A 21,515-nucleotide genomic window follows, 5' to 3' on the forward strand; every position below is an offset into this window, starting at 1 on the left:
AAAAAAGGAAGGCAGGGGGGACAAACAGGTCGCACGTGGTTATTTACCGTGCATATTCGAACGCGAGAGAGCAGAAAATGGGAAAGGAATGGTAAGACGGGAGGAAAAAAATAAACGATGCGTATTCTAGAATACAGCAGCGTTTACAGCGAAATATTGCGATCCAAGGGGTCAGTGACCTGTGCCGTCACATGAGTTGTCTTCAAGAACCTTGAGCAATGGTTTTGTCTGTACATCTTTACACTTTTGGCGTCCGTTTGCTTTCACGCATATAAGCGAGAATTCTTATAAGACCGCCACCTTGGAAAACATAAACCAGTACGTTAAGCGCTTGGTCCTTGCAGCCAATTTTTCCTTAATCAATTATGGCTGCTCGTCCTAGCAGTGACGAATTTCATTTCATATCTTTTCGAGCTGCTTGTGCTCACGACCAGTCACTTTGTTTTTATTTTCGTGAGGTAGTGGTACTAAGAGCAAATCTCCTTTTTTTACATATTTCAGAGTTGCTCGTACTAAGAGCCACTCATTTAGGTGCAATTTTTTGGTGAGCTTCTGGTACTAGCTGTCTATCTTTGTTGCATAATTTTTGAGTGGCTGGTACTAGCAGATTCTCATTTAGTTGTAATTTTTTTAGTTGCTGGTAGTAACCAGCAATCCTTTTTATAAGAATTAATTGCCGCTGGTACTCCTATTCCACACATTTCTAAATATTATGAGATCCTGTCACATACAGTAAAACTCTCTGACACAACAATTTAACTTTTTGTATACACAGAAAATAAGTTGCTTTCAAGGTTTTTTCAGCTGCTCGGGTAATATTTTAGCGACAGTCACACATAGAGACGTCATATTTGCAGTGAGTACAAAACGTGATTGAAAACGCAGTTTCATTACGTTCCCTTTAAGGACCGTAGGGTCGGACACTGAAGGTCAGGCTATTATAGTATTTAACATTCTGTAATAGCGTGACCTTGAGTGCCCGGCCATGCTGCGTGTGACGTTTAGTATGTGTTCAAATTTATAATCTTAGGCCTATCACGTTGCTCTTTCGTTCCTTTATCCGACCCTTCTTCCTATCTTCCATTTGCGTGTTTCTGTAACCTCCTTTCTGAAGATTAGGCAGGCGTTGTGTCTCTTCCGGTGGTAGTTGCCAGAATCCTCCTCGCTTCCCCTTTCCGGTCTATTGAATACACGTTTTCAAAAAATGAAAAATAAGAATAATGGTATGCTGAGGCGGTCTTTATGAAATCTGGTTGGTACATCACCGCTAAATTTACTTGCCGCAAACACGTCAACTGTGGCTGTGTAGTATGCTTTGTTGAAAATGAAGCCTTTATTGAGACGAGGATATTTACAAACAATACGTCGAAAACACTAGATAGAAGAAAACGCGCGATAAAAGAAGCAATAGACTGTATCTGGCAGACTGCACCGCAAATGAAATAAAATGCATCAATCGAACATTTAAGTGTAACAAATTAAAGGAAACTTGCCGTGTGTACACAGATGCGCAAGCAAAAATATTGAAATTTGCTGAAATTTCAATATCGTGTATACACTGTAGAGTTGTACACAACACATGCAGCTGCAGGAGTTATTTCCACAATGAGCAAAATACGAGAAAACGGCGCTTGTTAAGCGTCCTAAATCGGTGTTACTGGGCAATGATGGCAATAATGAAAATAAAAAGCCCGGACTGAACACAGGAACGCAAATTGCGCATAAGGCATTGCTAAGGCGGTGAGGATATAAAAGACGTTGTGCTAGACTCAATGAATTGGCTCAGTCATCCAGGAACTCGATATCAGGTTCCGGTCCAAGCTCCTCGTCCAGGGCGTCCATGTCAATCGTGCAGGGCGGAAGTGCGGCGATAAACTCCCGAGCACGTTCCTCCCTCCACCGAAGCTCAGCCGAACTCTGGCGACGCTTCCCATCCCTTTCCTCGACCTCTTCCCCAACACGCTTCCGCTTTTGTCCCCGTTGACGAATATCTACGTGCACTCGGAAAGCTTCCCCGTCAGCTTCCTTGCAGGCGGTTTCCTGCATGGTGGTCAGCTTCACAACTAGTCTCTTGAGAAGTAATCGACGCCATATGCCCTCGTGCGTCTTACATTTGTCGATGTCTCGGAGCTTGCTGAACGCTGTGGAAAGAATAAAATCGGCATCACTCATCCTGCTTGGTACGTAGCACCCTCTGCTTACCAGAATGACACTGGAATCAGAGAAACAGGAAGAGCAGTCCAGCCCGTGCAGGAACAGAGAACAGAATGATGCGGTGTAAGGGTAACGCAGTTTTCTGTTGGGCTACCCTCTTTCCACCGCGTTCCTTGAACCCACTTTCCCAGAAGGAGGCACTAGAAAGGTGAAGTGGGCAGTGACCTCGACACGGACGCACGTGTCAAAAGCGCGGCTGCAGTAGAAAGGTGAGAACCACACACACAAAAAAAATAAGGAAGGCAGGGGGGATAAACAGGTCGCACGTGGTTATTTACCGTGCATATTCGAACGCGAGAGAGCAGAAAATGGGAAAGGAATGGTAAGAGGGGAGGAAAAAAATAAACGATGCGTATTCTAAAATACAGCAGCGTTTACAGCGAAATATTGCGATCCAAGGGGTCAGTGACCTGTGCCGTCACATGAGTTGTCTTCAAGAACCTTGAGCAATGGTTTTGTCTGTACATCTTTACACTTTTGGCGTCCGTTTGCTTTCACGCATATAAGCGAGAATTCTTATAAGACCGCCACCTTGGAAAACATAAACCAGTACGTTAAGCGCTTGGTCCTTGCAGCCAATTTTTCCTTAATCAATTATGGCTGCTCGTCCTAGCAGTGACGAATTTCATTTCATATCTTTTCGAGCTGCTTGTGCTCACGACCAGTCACTTTGTTTTTATTTTCGTGAGGTAGTGGTACTAAGAGCAAATCTCCTTTTTTTACATATTTCAGAGTTGCTCGTACTAAGAGCCACTCATTTAGGTGCAATTTTTTGGTGAGCTTCTGGTACTAGCTGTCTATCTTTGTTGCATAATTTTTAAGTGGCTGGTACTAGCAGATACTCATTTACTTGTAATTTTTTTAGTTGCTGGTAGTAACCAGCAATCCTTTTTATAAGAATTAATTGCCGCTGGTACTCCTATTCCACACATTTCTAAATATTATGAGATCCTGTCACATACAGTAAAACTCTCTGACACAAGAATTTAACTTTTTGTATACAAAGAAAATAAGTTGCTTTCAAGGTTTTTTCAGCTGCTCGGGTAATATTTTAGCGACAGTCACACATAGAGACGTCATATTTGCAGTGAGTACAAAACGTGATTGAAAGCGCAGTTTCATTACGTTCCCTTTAAGGACCGTAGGGTCGGACACTGAAGGTCATACTACTATAGTATTTAACATTCTGTAATAGCGTGACCTTGAGTGCCCGGCCATACTGTGTGTGACGTTTAGTGTGTGTTCAAATTTTTAATCTTAGGATTATCACGTTGCTCCTTCGTTCCTGTATCCGACCCTTCTTCCTATCTTTCATTTGCGTGTTTCTGTCACCTCCTTTCTGAAGATTAGGCAGGCGTTGTGTCCCTTCCTGTGGTAGTTGCCAGAATCCTCCTTGCTTCCCCTTTCCGGTTTATTGAATACAAGTTTCCAAAAAATGAAAAATAAGAATAATGGTATGCTTAGGCGGTCTTTATGAAATCTGGATGGTACATTACAGCTAAATTTACTTGCCGCAAACACGTCAATTGTGGCTGTGTAGTATGCTTTGTTGAAAATGAAGCCTTTATTGAGACGAGGATATTTACAAACAATACGTCGAAAACACTAGATACAAGAAAACGCGCGATAAAAGAAGCAATAGACTGTATCTGGCAGACTGCACCGCAAATGAAATAAAATGCATCAATTGAACATTTAAATGTAACAAATTAATGGAAACTTGCCTTGTGTACACAGATGCGCACGCAAAAATATTGAAATTTGCTGAAATTTCAATATCGTGTATACACTGCAGAGTTGTACACAACACATGCAGCTGCAGGAGTTATTTCCACAATGAGCAAAATACGAGAAAACGGCGCTTGTTAAGCGTCCTAAATCGGTGTTACTGGGCAATGATGGCAATAACGAAAAGAAAAAGCCTGGACTGAACACAGGAACGCAAATTGCGCATAAGGCATTACTAAGGCGGTGAGGATATAAAAGACGTTGTGCTAGACTCAATGAATTGGCTCAGTCATCCAGGAACTCGATATCAGGTTCCGGTCCAAGCTCCTCGTCCAGGGCGTCCATGTCAATCGTGCAGGGCGGAAGTGCGGCGATAAACTCCCGAGCACGTTCCTCCCTCCACCGAAGCTCAGCCGAACTCTGGCGACGCTTCCCATCCCTTTCCTCGACCTCTTCCCCAACACGCTTCCGCTTTTGTCCCCGTTGACGAATATCTACGTGCACTCGGAAAGCTTCCCCGTCAGCTTCCTTGCAGGCGGTTTCCTGCATGGTGGTCAGCTTCACAACTAGTCTCTTGAGAAGTAATCGACGCCATATTCCCTCGTGCGTCTTACATTTGTCGATGTCTCGGAGCTTGCTGAACGCTGTGGAAAGAATAAAATCGGCATCACTCATCCTGCTTGGTACGTAGCACCCTCTGCTTACCGGAATGACACTGGAATCAGAGAAACAGGAAGAGCAGTCCAGCCCGTGCAGGAACAGAGAACAGAATGATGCTGTGTAAGGGTAACGCAGTTTTCTGTTGGCCTACCCTCTTTCCACCGCCTTCTTTGAACCCACTTTCCCAGAAGGAGGCACAAGAAAGGTGAAGTGGGCAGTGACCTCGACACGGACGCACGTGTCAAAAGCGCGGCTGCAGTAGAAAGGGGAGAACCACACACACAAAAAAAAGGAAGGCAGGGGGGACAAACAGGTCGCACGTGGTTATTTACCGTGCATATTCGAACGCGAGAGAGCAGAAAATGGGAAAGGAATGGTAAGAGGGGAGGAAAAAAATAAACGATGCGTATTCTAATATACAGCAGCGTTTACAGCGAAATATTGCGATCCAAGGGGTCAGTGACCTGTGCCGTCACATGAGTTGTCTTCAAGAACCTTGAGCAATGGTTTTGTCTGTACATCTTTACACTTTTGGCGTCCGTTTGCTTTCACGCATATAAGCGAGAATTCTTATAAGACCGCCACCTTGGAAAACATAAACCAGTACGTTAAGCGCTTGGTCCTTGCAGCCAATTTTTCCTTAATCAATTATGGCTGCTCGTCCTAGCAGTGACGAATTTCATTTCATATCTTTTCGAGCTGCTTGTGCTCACGACCAGTCACTTTGTTTTTATTTTCGTGAGGTAGTGGTACTGAGAGCAAATCTCCTTTTTTTACATATTTCAGAGTTGCTCGTACTAAGAGCCACTCATTTAGGTGCAATTTTTTGGTGAGCTTCTGGTACTAGCTGTCTATCTTTGTTGCATAATTTTTAAGCGGCTGGTACTAGCAGATACTCATTTACTTGTAATTTTTTTAGTTGCTGGTAGTAACCAGCAATCCTTTTTATCAGAATTAATTGCCGCTGGTACTCCTATTCCACACATTTCTAAATATTATGAGATCCTGTCACATACAGTAAAACTCTCTGACACAAGAATTTAACTTTTTGTATACACAGAAAATAAGTTGCTTTCAAGGTTTTTTCAGCTGCTCGGGTAATATTTTAGCGACAGTCACACATAGAGACGTCATATTTGCAGTGAGTACAAAACGTGATTGAAAGCGCAGTTTCATTACGTTCACTTTAAGGACCATAGGGTCGGACACTGAAGGTCAGGCTACTATAGTATTTAACATTCTGTAATAGCGTGACCTTGAGTGCCCGGCCATACTGTGTGTGACGTTTAGTGTGTGTTCAAATTTTTAATCTTAGGATTATCACGTTGCTCCTTCGTTCCTGTATCCGACCCTTCTTCCTATCTTTCATTTGCGTGTTTCTATCACCTCCTTTCTGAAGATTAGGCAGGCGTTGTGTCCCTTCCGGTGGTAGTTGCCAGAATCCTCCTTGCTTCCCCTTTCCGGTTTATTGAATACAAGTTTCCAAAAAATGAAAAATAAGAATTATGGTATGCTGAGGCGGTCGTTATGCAATCTGGATGGTACATCAACGCTAAGTTCACTTGCCACAAACACGTCAACTGTGGCTGTGTAGTATGCTTTGTTGAAAACGAAGCCTTTATTGAGACGAGGATATTTACAAACAATACGTCGAAAACACTAGATACAAGAAAACGCGCGATAAAAGAAGGAATAGACTGTATCTGGCAGACTGCACCGCAAATGAAAAAAATTCCTCAATGGAACACTTAGATGTAACAAACTAATGGACACTTGCCTTGTGTACACAGATGCGCACGCAAAAATATTAAAATTTGCTGAAATTTCAATATCGTGTATACACTGCAGAGTGGTACACAACACATGCAGCTGCAGGAGTTATTTCCACAATGAGCAAAATACGAGAAAACGGCGCTTGTTAAGCGTCCTATATCGGTGTTACTGGGCAATGATGGTAATAATGAAAAGAAATAGCCCGAACTGAACACAGGAACGCAAGTTGCTCATAAGGCATTACTAAGGCGGTGGTGATATAAAAGACGTTGCGCTAGACTCAATGAATTGGCTCAGTCATCCAGGAACTCGATATCAGGTTCCGGTCCAAGCTCCTCGTCCAGGGCGTCCATGTCAATCGTGCAGGGCGGAAGTGCGGCGATAAACTCCCGAGCACGTTCCTCCCTCCACCGAAGCTCAGCCGAACTCTGGCGACGCTTCCCATCCCTTTCCTCGACCTCTTCCCCAACACGCTTCCGCTTTTGTCCCCGTTGACGAATATCTACGTGCACTCGGAAAGCTTCCCCGTCAGCTTCCTTGCAGGCGGTTTCCTGCATGGTGGTCAGCTTCACAACTAGTCTCTTGAGAAGTAATCGACGCCATATTCCCTCGTGCGTCTTACATTTGTCGATGTCTCGGAGCTTGCTGAACGCTGTGGAAAGAATAAAATCGGCATCACTCATCCTGCTTTGTAGGTAGCACCCTCTGCTTAGCCGAATGACACTGGAATCAGAGAAACAGGAAGAGCAGTCCAGCCCGTGCAGGAACAGAGAACAGAATGATGCCGTGTAAGGGTAACGCAGTTTTCTGTTGGCCTACCCTCTTTCCACCGCGTTCCTTGAACCCACTTTCCCAGAAGGAGGCACTAGAAAGGTGAAGTGGGCAGTGACCTCGACACGGACGCACGTGTCAAAAGCGCGGCTGCAGTAGAAAGGGGAGAACCACACACACAAAAAAAAGGAAGGCAGGGGGGACAAACAGGTCGCGCGTGGTTATTTACCGTGCATATTCGAACGCGAGAGAGCAGAAAATGGGAAAGGAATGGTAAAAGGGGAGGAAAAAAATAAACGATGCGTATTCTAAAATACAGCAGCGTTTACAGCGAAATATTGCGATCCAAGGGGTCAGTGACCTGTGCCGTCACATGAGTTGTCTTCAAGAACCTTGAGCAATGGTTTTGTCTGTACATCTTTACACTTTTGGCGTCCGTTTGCTTTCACGCATATAAGCGAGAATTCTTATAAGACCGTCACCTTGGAAAACATAAACCAGTACGTTAAGCGCTTGGTCCTTGCAGCCAATTTTTCCTTAATCAATTATGGCTGCTCGTCCTAGCAGTGACGAATTTCATTTCATATCTTTTCGAGCTACTTGTGCGCACGACCAGTCACTTTGTTTTTATTTTCGTGAGGTAGTGGTACTAAGAGCAAATCTTTTTTTACATATTTCAGAGTTGTTCGTACTAAGAGCCACTCATTTAGGTGCAATTTTTTGGTGAGCTTCTGGTACTAGCTGTCTATCTTTGTTGCATAATTTTTAAGTGGCTGGTACTAGCAGATACTCATTTACTTGTAATTTTTTTAGTTGCTGGTAGTAACCAGCAATCCTTTTTATAAGAATTAATTGCCGCTGGTACTCCTATTCCACACATTTCTAAATATTATGAGATCCTGTCACATACAGTAAAACTTTCTGACACAAGAATTTAACTTTTTGTATACGCAGAAAATAAGTTGCTTTCAAGGTTTTTTCAGCTGCTCGGGTAATATTTTAGCGACAGTCACACATAGAGACGTCATATTTGCAGTGAGTACAAAACGTGATTGAAAGCGCAGTTTCATTACGTTCACTTTAAGGACCATAGGGTCGGACACTGAAGGTCAGGCTACTATAGTATTTAACATTCTGTAATAGCGTGACCTTGAGTGCCCGGCCATACTGTGTGTGACGTTTAGTGTGTGTTCAAATTTTTAATCTTAGGATTATCACGTTGCTCCTTCGTTCCTGTATCCGACCCTTCTTCCTATCTTTCATTTGCGTGTTTCTATCACCTCCTTTCTGAAGATTAGGCAGGCGTTGTGTCCCTTCCGGTGGTAGTTGCCAGAATCCTCCTTGCTTCCCCTTTCCGGTTTATTGAATACAAGTTTCCAAAAAATGAAAAATAAGAATTATGGTATGCTGAGGCGGTCGTAATGCAATCTGGATGGTACATCAACGCTAAGTTCACTTGCCACAAACACGTCAACTGTGGCTGTGTTGTATGCTTTGTTGAAAACGAAGCCTTTATTGAGACGAGGATATTTACAAACAATACGTCGAAAACACTAGATACAAGAAAACGCGCGATAAAAGAAGGAATAGACTGTATCTGGCAGACTGCACCGCAAATGAAAAAAATTCCTCAATGGAACACTTTGATGTAACAAAATAATGGAAACTTGCCTTGTGTACACAGATGCGCACGCAAAAATATTAAAATTTGCTGAAATTTTAATATCGTGTATACACTGCAGAGTGGTACACAACACATGCAGCTGCAGGAGTTATTTCCACAATGAGCAAAATACGAGAAAACGGCGCTTGTTAAGCGTCCTATATCGGTGTTACTGGGCAATGATGGTAATAATGAAAAGAAATAGCCCGAACTGAACACAGGAACGCGAATTGCGCATAAGGCATTACTAAGGCGGTGAGGATATAAAAGACGTTGCGCTAGACTCAATGAATTGGCTCAGTCATCCAGGAACTCGATATCAGGTTCCGGTCCAAGCTCCTCGTCCAGGGCGTCCATGTGAATCGTGCAGGTCGGAAGTGCGGCGATAAACTCCAGAGCACGCTCCTCCCTCCACCGAAGCTCAGCCGAACTCTGGCGACGCTTCCCATCCCTTTCCTCGACCTCTTCCCCAACACGCTTCCGCTTTTGTCCCCGTTGAGGAATATCTACGTGCACTCGGAAAGCTTCCCCGTCAGCTTCCTTGCAGGCGGTTTCCTGCATGGCGGTCAGCTTCACAACTAGTCTCTTGAGAAGTAATCGACGCCATATTCCCTCGTGCCTCTTACATTTGTCTATGTCTCGGAGCTTGCTGAACGCTGTGGAAAGAATAAAATCGGCATCACTCATCCTGCTTGGTACGTAGCACCCTCTGCTTACCCGAATGACACTGGAATCAGAGAAACAGGAAGAGCAGTCCAGCCCGTGGAGGAACAGAGAACAGAATGATGCTGTGTAAGGGTAACGCAGTTTTCTGTTGGCCTACCCTCTTTCCACCGCGTTCCTTGAACCCACTTTCCCAGAAGGAGGCACTAGAAAGGTGAAGTGGGCAGTGACCTCGACACGGACGCACGTGTCAAAAGCGCGGCTGCAGTAGAAAGGGGAGAACCACACACACACAAAAAAATAAGGAAGGCAGGGGGGATAAACAGGTCGCACGTGGTTATTTACCGTGCATATTCGAACGCGAGAGAGCAGAAAATGGGAAAGGAATGGTAAGAGGGGAGGAAAAAAATAAACGATGCGTATTCTAAAATACAGCAGCGTTTACAGCGAAATATTGCGATCCAAGGGGTCAGTGACCTGTGCCGTCACATGAGTTGTCTTCAAGAACCTTGAGCAATGGTTTTGTCTGTACATCTTTACACTTTTGGCGTCCGTTTGCTTTCACGCATATAAGCGAGAATTCTTATAAGACCGTCACCTTGGAAAACATAAACCAGTACGTTAAGCGCTTGGTCCTTGCAGCCAATTTTTCCTTAATCAATTATGGCTGCTCGTCCTAGCAGTGACGAATTTCATTTCATATCTTTTCGAGCTGCTTGTGCTCACGACCAGTCACTTTGTTTTTATTTTCGGGAGGTAGTGGTACTAAGAGCAAATCTTTTTTTTTACATATTTCAGAGTTGCTCGTACTAAGAGCTACTCATTTAGGTGCAATTTTTTGGTGAGCTTCTGGTACTAGCTGTCTATCTTTGTTGCATAATTTTTGAGTGGCTGGTACTAGCAGATACTCATTTAGTTGTAATTTTTTTAGTTGCTGGTAGTAACCAGCAATCCTTTTTATAAGAATTAATTGCTGCTGGTACTCCTATTCCACAGATTTCTAAATATTATGAGATCCTGTCACATACAGTAAAGCTCTCTGATCAATCAATGTAACTTTTTGTATATACAGAAAATAAATTGCTTTCAAGGTTATTTCCGCTGCTCGAGTAATATTTTAGCGACACTCACACATAGAGACGTCATATTTGCAGTGAGTACAAAACGTGATTGAAAGCGCAGTTTCATTACGTTCCCTTTAAGGACCGTAGGTTCGGACACTGAAGGTGAGGCTACTATAGTATTTAACATTCTGTAATAGCGTGACCTTGAGTGCCCGGCCATACTGTGTGTGACGTTTAGTGTGTGTTCAAATTTTTAATCTTAGGATTATCACGTTGCTCCTTCGTTCCTGTATCCTACCCTTCTTCCTATCTTCCATTTGCGTGTTTCTGTCACCTCCTTTCTGAAGATTAGGCAGGAGTTGTGTCCCTTCCTGTGGTAGTTGCCAGAATCCTCCTTGCTTCCCCTTTCCGGTTTATTGAATACAAGTTTCCAAAAAATGAAAAATAAGAATAATGGTATGCTGAGGCGGTCGTTATGCAATCTAGATGGTACATCAACGCTAAGTTCACTTGCCACAAACACGTCAACTGTGGCTGTGTAGTATGCTTTGTTGAAAACGAAGCCTTTATTGAGACGAGGATATTTACAAACAATACGTCGAAAACACTAGATACAAGAAATCGCGCGATAAAAGAAGGTATAGACTGTATCTGGCAGACTGCACCGCAAATGAAAAAAATTCCTCAATGGAACACTTAGATGTAACAAACTAATGCAAACTTGCCTTGTGTACACAGATGCGCAAGCAAAAATATTGAAATTTGCTGAAATTTCAATATCGTGTATACACTGCAGAGTTGTACACAACACATGCAGCTGCAGGAGTTATTTCCACAATAAGCAAAATACGAGAAAACGGCGCTTGTTAAGCGTCCTATATCGGTGTTACTGGGCAATGATGGTAATAATGAAAAGAAATAGCCCGAACTGAACACAGGAACGCGAATTGCGCATAAGGCATTACTAAGGCGGTGAGGATATAAAAGACGTTGCGCTAGACTCAATGAATTGGCTCAGTCATCCAGGAACTCGATATCAGGTTCCGGTCCAAGCTCCTCGTCCAGGGCGTCCATGTCAATCGTGCAGGTCGGAAGTGCGGCGATAAACTCGCGAGCACGTTCCTCCCTCCACCGAAGCTCAGCCGAACTCTGGCGACGCTTCCCATCCCTTTCCTCGACCTCTTCCCCAACACGCTTCCGCTTTTATCCCCGTTGAGGAATATCTACGTGCACTCGGAAAGCTTCCCCGTCAGCTTCCTTGCAGGCGGTTTCCTGCATGACGGTCAGCTTCACAACTAGTCTCTTGAGAAGTAATCGACGCCATATTCCCTCGTGCCTCTTACATTTGTCTATGTCTCGGAGCTTGGTGAACCCTGTGGAAAGAATAAAATCGGCATCACTCATCCTGCTTTGTAGGTAGCACCCTCTGCTTAGCCGAATGACACTGGAATCAGAGAAACAGGAAGAGCAGTCCAGCCCGTGCAGGAACAGAGAACAGAATGATGCTGTGTAAGGGTAACGCAGTTTTCTGTTGGCCTACCCTCTTTCCACCGCGTTCCTTGAACCCACTTTCCCAGAAGGAGGCACTAGAAAGGTGAAGTGGGCAGTGACCTCGACACGGACGCACGTGTCAAAAGCGCGGCTGCAGTAGAAAGGGGAGAACCACACACACACAAAAAAGAAAGGCGGGGGCACAAATAGGTCGCACGTGGTTATTTACCGTGCATATTCGAACGCGAGAGAGCAGAAAATGGGAAAGGAAAGGTAAGAGGGGAGGGAAAAAATAAACGATGCGTATTCTAAAATACAGCAGCGTTTACAGCGAAATATTGCGATCCAAGGGGTCAGTGACGTGTGCCGTCACATGAGTTGTCTTCAAGAACCTTGAGCAATGGTTTTGTCGGTACATCTTTACACTTTTGGCGTCCGTTTGCTTTCACGCATATAAGCGAGAATTCTTATAAGACCGTCACCTTGGAAAACATAAACCAGTACGATAAGCGCTTGGTCCTTGCAGCCAATTTTTCCTTAATCAATTATGGCTGCTCGTCCTAGCAGTGACGAATTTCATTTCATATCTTTTCGAGGAGCTTGTGCTCACGACCAGTGACTTTGTTTTTATTTTCGTGAGGTAGTGGTACTAAGAGCAAATCTCCTTTTTTTACATATTTCAGAGTTGCTCGTACTAAGAGCCACTCATTTAGGTGCAATTTTTTGGTGAGCTTCTGGTACTAGGTGTCTATCTTTGTTGCATAATTTTTGAGTGGCTGGTACTAGCAGATACTCATTTAGTTGTAATTTTTTTAGTTGCTGGTAGTAACCAGCAATCCTTTTTATAAGAATTAATTGCCGCTGGTACTCCTATTCCACACATTTCTAAATATTATGAGATGCTGTCACATAAAGTAAAACTCTCTGACACAACAATTTAACTTTTTGTATACACAGAAAATAAGTTGCTTTCAAGGTTTTTTCAGCTGCTCGGGTAATATTTTAGCGACAGTCACACATAGAGACGTCATATTTGCAGTGAGTACAAAACGTGATTGAAAGCGCAGTTTCATTACGTTCCCTTTAAGGACCGTAGGGTCGGACACTGAAGGTCAGGCTACTATATTATTTAACATTCTGTAATAGCGTGACCTTGAGTGCCCGGCCCTACTGTGTGTGACGTTTAGTGTGTGTTCAAATTTATAATCTTAGGCTTATCACGTTGCTCTTTCGTTCCTGTATCCGACCCTTCTTCCTATCTTCCATTTGCGTGTTTCTGTAATCTCGTTTCTGAAGATTAGGTAGGCGTTGTGTCTCTTCCGGTGGTAGTTGCCAGAATCCTCCTCGCTTCCTCTTTCCGGTCTCTTGAATACACGTTTTCAAAAAATGAAAAATAAGAATAATGGTATGCTGAGGCGGTCTTTATGAAATCTGGATGGTACATCACCGCTAAATTTACTTGCCGCAAACACGTCAACTGTGGCTGTGTAATATGCTTTGTTGAAAATGAAGCCTTTATTGAGACGAGGATATTTACAAACAATACGTCGAAAACACTAGATAGAAGAAAACGCGCGATAAAAAAAGCAATAGACTGTATTTGGCAGAGTGCACCGCAAATGAAATAAAATGCATCAATCGAACATTTAAATGTAACAAATTAATGGAAACTTGCCTTGTGTACACAGATGCGCACGCAAAAATATTGAAATTTGCTGAAATTTCAATATCGTGTATACACTGCAGAGTTGTACACAACACATGCAGCTGCAGGAGTTATTTCCACAATGAGCAAAATACGAGAAAACGGCGCTTGTTAAGCGTCCTAAATCGGTGTTACTGGGCAATGATGGCAATAATGAAAAGAAAAAGCCTGGACTGAACACAGGAACGCAAATTGCGCATAAGGCATTACTAAGGCGGTGAGGATATAAAAGACGTTGTGCTAGACTCAATGAATTGGCTCAGTCATCCAGGAATTCGATATCAGGTTCCGGTCCAAGCTCCTCGTCCAGGGCGTCCGTGTCAATCGTGCAGGGCGGAAGTGCGGCGATAAACTCCCGAGCACGTTCCTTCCTCCACCGAAGCTCAGCCGAACTCTGGCGACGCTTCCCATCCCTTTCCTCGACCTCTTGCCCAACACGCTTCCGCTTTTGTCCCCGTTGACGAATATCTACGTGCACTCGGAAAGCTTCCCCGTCAGCTTCCTTGCAGGCGGTTTCCTGCATGGTGGTCAGCTTCACAACTAGTCTCTTGAGAAGTAATCGACGCCATATTCCCTCGTGCGTCTTACATTTGTCGATGTCTCGGAGCTTGCTGAACGCTGTGGAAAGAATAAAATCGGCATCACTCATCCTGCTTGGTACGTAGCACCCTCTGCTTACCCGAATGACACTGGAATCAGAGAAACAGGAAGAGCAGTCCAGCCCGTGCAGGAACAGAGAACAGAATGATGCTGTGTAAGGGTAACGCAGTTTTCTGTTGGCCTACCCTCTTTCCACCGCGTTCCTTGAACCCACTTTCCCAGAAGGAGGCACTAGAAAAGTGAAGTGGCCAGTGACCTCGACATGGACGCACGTGTCAAAAGCGCGGCTGCAGTAGAAAGGGGAGAACCACACACACAAAAAAAAGGAAGGCAGGGGGGACAAACAGGTCGCACGTGGTTTTTCACCGTGCATATTCGAACGCGAGAGAGCAGAAAATGGGAAAGGAAAGGTGAGAGGGGAGGAAAAAAATAAACGATGCGTATTCTAAAATACAGCAGCGTTTACACAGAAATATTGCGTCCAAGGGGTCAGTGACGTGGGCCGTCACATGAGTTGTCTTCAAGAAACTTGAGCAATGGTTTTGTCAGTACATCTTTACACTTTTGGCGTCCGTTTGCTTTCACGCATATAAGCGAGAATTCTTATAAGACCGTCACCTTGGAAAACATAAACCAGTACGTTAAGCGCTACGTCCTTGCAGCCAATTTTTCCTTAATCACTTATGGCTGCTCGTCCTAGCAGTGACGAATTTCGTTTCATATCTTTTCGAGCTGCTTGTGCTCACGACCAGTCACTTTGTTTTTATTTTCGTGAGGTAGTGGTACTAAGAGCAAATCTCATTTTTTTACATATTTCAGAGTTGCTCGTACTAAGAGCCACTCATTTAGGTGCAATTTTTTGGTGAGCTTCTGGTACTAGCTGTCTATCTTTGTTGCATAATTTTTAAGTGGCTGGTACTAGCAGATACTCATTTACTTGTAATTTTTTAGTTGCTGGTAGTAACCAGCAATCCTTTATATAAGAATTATTGCTGCTGGTACTCCTATTCCACACATTTCTAAATATTATGAGATCCTGTCACCTACAGTAAAGCTCTCTGAAACAAGAATTTAACTTTTTGTATAAGCAGAAAATAAGTTGCTTTCAAGGTTTTTTCAGCTGCTCGGGTAATATTTTAGCGACAGTCACACATAGACACGTCATATTTGCAGTGAGTACAAAACGTGATTGAAAGTGCAGGTTCATTACGTTTGCTTTAAGGACCGTAGGGTCGGACACTGAAGGTCAGGCTACTATAGTATTTAACATTATGTAATAGCGTGACCTTGAGTGCCCGGCCCTACTATGTGTGACGTTTAGTGTGTGTTCAAATTTATAATCTTAGGCTTATCACGTTGCTCTTTCGTTCCTGTATCCGACCCTTCTTCCTATCTTCCATTTGCGTGTTTCTGTAACCTCCTTTCTGAAGATTAGGCAGGCGTTGTGTCTCTTCCTGTGGTAGTTGACAGAATCCTCCTCGCTTCCCCTTTCCGGTCTATTGAATACACGTTTTCAAAAAATGAAAAATAAGAATAATGGTATGCTGAGGCGGTCTTTATGAAATCTGGATGGTACATTACCGCTAAATTTACTTGCCGCAAACACGCCAACTGTGGCTGTGTAGTATGCTTTGTTGAAAAGGAAGCCTTTATTGAGACGAGGATATTTACAAACAATACGTCGAAAACACTAGATAGAAGAAAACGCGCGATAAAAGAAGCAATAGACTGTATCTGGCAGACTGCACCGCAAATGAAATAATGCATCAATCGAACACTTAAATGTAACAAATTAATGGAAACTTGCCTTGTGTACACAGATGCGCACGCAAAAATATTGAAATTTGCTGAAATTTCAATATCGTGTATACACTGCAGAGTTGTACACAACACATGCAGCTGCAGGAGTTATTTCCACAATGAGCAAAATACGAGAAAACGGCGCTTGTTAAGCGTCCTAAATCTGTGTTACTGGGCAATGATGGCAATAATGAAAAGAAAAAGCCCGGACTGAACACAGGAACGGAAATTGCGCATAAGGCATTACTAAGGCGGTGAGGATATAAAAGACGTTGCGCTAGACTCAATAAATTGGCTCAGTCATCCAGGAACTCGATATCAGGTTCCAGTCCAAGCTCCTCGTCCAGGGCGTCCATGTCAATCGTGCAGGGCGGAAGTGCGGCGATAAACTCCCGAGCACGTTCCTCCCTCCACCGAAGCTCAGCCGAACTCTGGCGACGCTTCCCATTCCTTTCCTCGACCTCTTCCCCAACACGCTTCCGCTTTTGTCCCCGTTGACGAATATCTGCGTGCACTCGGAAAGCTTCCCCGTCAGCTTCCTTGCAGGCGGTTTCCTGCATGGTGGTCAGCTTCACAACTAGTCTGTTGAGAAGTAATCTACGCCATATTGCCTCGTGCCTCTTACATTTGTCGATGTCTCGGAGCTGGCTGAACGCTGTGGAAAGAATAAAATCGGCATCACTCATCCTGCTTGGGACGTAGCACCCTCTGCTTACCCGAATGACACTGGAATCAGAGAAACAGGAAGAGCAGTCCAGCCCGTGCAGGAACAGAGAACAGAATGATGCTGTGTAAGGGTAACGCAGTTTTCTGTTGGCCTACCCTCTTTCCACCGCGTTCCTTGAACCCACTTTCCCAGAAGGAGGCACTAGAAAGGTGAAGTGGGCAGTGACCTCGACACGGACGCACGTGTCAAAAGCGCGGCTGCAGTAGAAAGGGGAGAACCACACACACAAAAAAAAAAGGAAGGCAGGGGGGACAAACAGGTGGCACGTGGTTATTTACCGTGCATATTCGAACGCGAGAGAGCAGAAAATGGGAAAGGAATGGTAAGACGGGAGGAAAAAAATAAACGATGCGTATTCTAGAATACAGCAGCGTTTACAGCGAAATATTGCGATCCAAGGGGTCAGTGACCTGTGCCGTCACATGAGTTGTCTTCAAGAACCTTGAGCAATGGTTTTGTCTGTACATCTTTACACTTTTGGCGTCCGTTTGCTTTCACGCATATAAGCGAGAATTCTTATAAGACCGCCACCTTGGAAAACATAAACCAGTACGTTAAGCGCTTGGTCCTTGCAGCCAATTTTTCCTTAATCAATTATGGCTGCTCGTCCTAGCAGTGACGAATTTCATTTCATATCTTTTCGAGCTGCTTGTGCTCACGACCAGTCACTTTGTTTTTATTTTCGTGAGGTAGTGGTACTAAGAGCAAATCTCCTTTTTTTACATATTTCAGAGTTGCTCGTACTAAGAGCCACTCATTTAGGTGCAATTTTTTGGTGAGCTTCTGGTACTAGCTGTCTATCTTTGTTGCATAATTTTTGAGTGGCTGGTACTAGCAGATTCTCATTTAGTTGTAATTTTTTTAGTTGCTGGTAGTAACCAGCAATCCTTTTTATAAGAAATAATTGCCGCTGGTACTCCTATTCCACACATTTCTAAATATTATGAGATCCTGTCACATACAGTAAAACTCTCTGACACAACAATTTAACTTTTTGTATACACAGAAAATAAGTTGCTTTCAAGGTTTTTTCAGCTGCTCGGGTAATATTTTAGCGACAGTCACACATAGAGACGTCATATTTGCAGTGAGTACAAAACGTGATTGAAAACGCAGTTTCATTACGTTCCCTTTAAGGACCGTAGGGTCGGACACTGAAGGTCAGGCTACTATAGTATTTAACATTCTGTAATAGCGTGACCTTGAGTGCCCGGCCATGCTGCGTGTGACGTTTAGTATGTGTTCAAATTTATAATCTTAGGCCTATCACGTTGCTCTTTCGTTCCTTTATCCGACCCTTCTTCCTATCTTCCATTTGCGTGTTTCTGTAACCTCCTTTCTGAAGATTAGGCAGGCGTTGTGTCTCTTCCGGTGGTAGTTGCCAGAATCCTCCTCGCTTCCCCTTTCCGGTCTATTGAATACACGTTTTCAAAAAATGAAAAATAAGAATAATGGTATGCTTAGGCGGTCTTTATAAAATCTGGATGGTACATTACAGCTAAATTTACTTGCCGCAAACACGTCAATTGTGGCTGTGTAGTATGCTTTGTTGAAAATGAAGCCTTTATTGAGACGAGGATATTTACAAACAATACGTCGAAAACACTAGATACAAGAAAACGCGCGATAAAAGAAGCAATAGACTGTATCTGGCAGACTGCACCGCAAATGAAATAAAATGCATCAATTGAACATTTAAATGTAACAAATTAATGGAAACTTGCCTTGTGTACACAGATGCGCACGCAAAAATATTGAAATTTGCTGAAATTTCAATATCGTGTATACACTGCAGAGTTGTACACAACACATGCAGCTGCAGGAGTTATTTCCACAATGAGCAAAATACGAGAAAACGGCGCTTGTTAAGCGTCCTAAATCGGTGTTACTGGGCAATGATGGCAATAACGAAAAGAAAAAGCCTGGACTGAACACAGGAACGCAAATTGCGCATAAGGCATTACTAAGGCGGTGAGGATATAAAAGACGTTGTGCTAGACTCAATGAATTGGCTCAGTCATCCAGGAACTCGATATCAGGTTCCGGTCCAAGCTCCTCGTCCAGGGCGTCCATGTCAATCGTGCAGGGCGGAAGTGCGGCGATAAACTCCCGAGCACGTTCCTCCCTCCACCGAAGCTCAGCCGAACTCTGGCGACGCTTCCCATCCCTTTCCTCGACCTCTTCCCCAACACGCTTCCGCTTTTGTCCCCGTTGACGAATATCTACGTGCACTCGGAAAGCTTCCCCGTCAGCTTCCTTGCAGGCGGTTTCCTGCATGGTGGTCAGCTTCACAACTAGTCTCTTGAGAAGTAATCGACGCCATATTCCCTCGTGCGTCTTACATTTGTCGATGTCTCGGAGCTTGCTGAACGCTGTGGAAAGAATAAAATCGGCATCACTCATCCTGCTTGGTACGTAGCACCCTCTGCTTACCGGAATGACACTGGAATCAGAGAAACAGGAAGAGCAGTCCAGCCCGTGCAGGAACAGAGAACAGAATGATGCTGTGTAAGGGTAACGCAGTTTTCTGTTGGCCTACCCTCTTTCCACCGCCTTCTTTGAACCCACTTTCCCAGAAGGAGGCACAAGAAAGGTGAAGTGGGCCGTGACCTCGACACGGACGCACGTGTCAAAAGCGCGGCTGCAGTAGAAAGGGGAGAACCACACACACAAAAAAAAGGAAGGCAGGGGGGACAAACAGGTCGCACGTGGTTATTTACCGTGCATATTCGAACGCGAGAGAGCAGAAAATGGGAAAGGAATGGTAAGAGGGGAGGAAAAAAATAAACGATGCGTATTCTAATATACAGCAGCGTTTACAGCGAAATATTGCGATCCAAGGGGTCAGTGACCTGTGCCGTCACATGAGTTGTCTTCAAGAACCTTGAGCAATGGTTTTGTCTGTACATCTTTACACTTTTGGCGTCCGTTTGCTTTCACGCATATAAGCGAGAATTCTTATAAGACCGCCACCTTGGAAAACATAAACCAGTACGTTAAGCGCTTGGTCCTTGCAGCCAATTTTTCCTTAATCAATTATGGCTGCTCGTCCTAGCAGTGACGAATTTCATTTCATATCTTTTCGAGCTGCTTGTGCTCACGACCAGTCACTTTGTTTTTATTTTCGTGAGGTAGTGGTACTGAGAGCAAATCTCCTTTTTTTACATATTTCAGAGTTGCTCGTACTAAGAGCCACTCATTTAGGTGCAATTTTTTGGTGAGCTTCTGGTACTAGCTGTCTATCTTTGTTGCATAATTTTTAAGCGGCTGGTACTAGCAGATACTCATTTACTTGCAATTTTTTTAGTTGCTGGTAGTAACCAGCAATCCTTTTTATCAGAATTAATTGCCGCTGGTACTCCTATTCCACACATTTCTAAATATTATGAGATCCTGTCACATACAGTAAAACTCTCTGACACAACAATTTAACTTTTTGTATACACAGAAAATAAGTTGCTTTCAAGGTTTTTTCAGCTGCTCGGGTAATATTTTAGCGACAGTCACACATAGAGACGTCATATTTGCAGTGAGTACAAAACGTGATTGAAAACGCAGTTTCATTACGTTCCCTTTAAGGACCGTAGGGTCGGACACTGAAGGTCAGGCTACTATAGTATTTAACATTCTGTAATAGCGTGACCTTGAGTGCCCGGCCATGCTGCGTGTGACGTTTAGTATGTGTTCAAATTTATAATCTTAGGCCTATCACGTTGCTCTTTCGTTCCTTTATCCGACCCTTCTTCCTATCTTCCATTTGCGTGTTTCTGTAACCTCCTTTCTGAAGATTAGGCAGGCGTTGTGTCTCTTCCGGTGGTAGTTGCCAGAATCCTCCTCGCTTCCCCTTTCCGGTCTATTGAATACACGTTTTCAAAAAATGAAAAATAAGAATAATGGTATGCTTAGGCGGTCTTTATAAAATCTGGATGGTACATTACAGCTAAATTTACTTGCCGCAAACACGTCAATTGTGGCTGTGTAGTATGCTTTGTTGAAAATGAAGCCTTTATTGAGACGAGGATATTTACAAACAATACGTCGAAAACACTAGACAGAAGAAAACGCGCGATAAAAGAAGCAATAGACTGTATCTGGCAGACTGCACCGCAAATGAAATAAAATGCATCAATGGAACATTTAAATGTAACAAATTAATGGAAACTTGCCTTGTGTACATAGATGCGCAAGCAAAAATATTGAAATTTGCTGAAATTTCAATATCGTGTATACACTGCAGAGTTGTACACAACACATGCAGCTGCAGGAGTTATTTCCACAATAAGCAAAATACGAGAAAACGGCGCTTGTTAAGCGTCCTATATCAGTGTTACTGGGCAATGATGGTAATAATGAAAAGAAATAGCCCGAACTGAACACAGGAACGCGAATTAGGCATAAGGCATTACTAAGGCGGTGAGGATATAAAAGACGTTGCGCTAGACTCAATGAATTGGCTCAGTCATCCAGGAACTCGATATCAGGTTCCGGTCCAAGCTCCTCGTCCAGGGCGTCCATGTCAATCGTGCAGGGCGGAAGTGCGGCGATAAACTCCCGAGCACGTTCCTCCCTCCACCGAAGCTCAGCCGAACTCTGGCGACGCTTCCCATCCCTTTCCTCGACCTCTTCCCCAACACGCTTTCGCTTTTGTCCCCGTTG

Source organism: Dermacentor variabilis, chromosome 9 (assembly GCF_050947875.1).
Source record: "Dermacentor variabilis isolate Ectoservices chromosome 9, ASM5094787v1, whole genome shotgun sequence".
NCBI classification, from domain to species: domain Eukaryota; kingdom Metazoa; phylum Arthropoda; class Arachnida; order Ixodida; family Ixodidae; genus Dermacentor; species Dermacentor variabilis.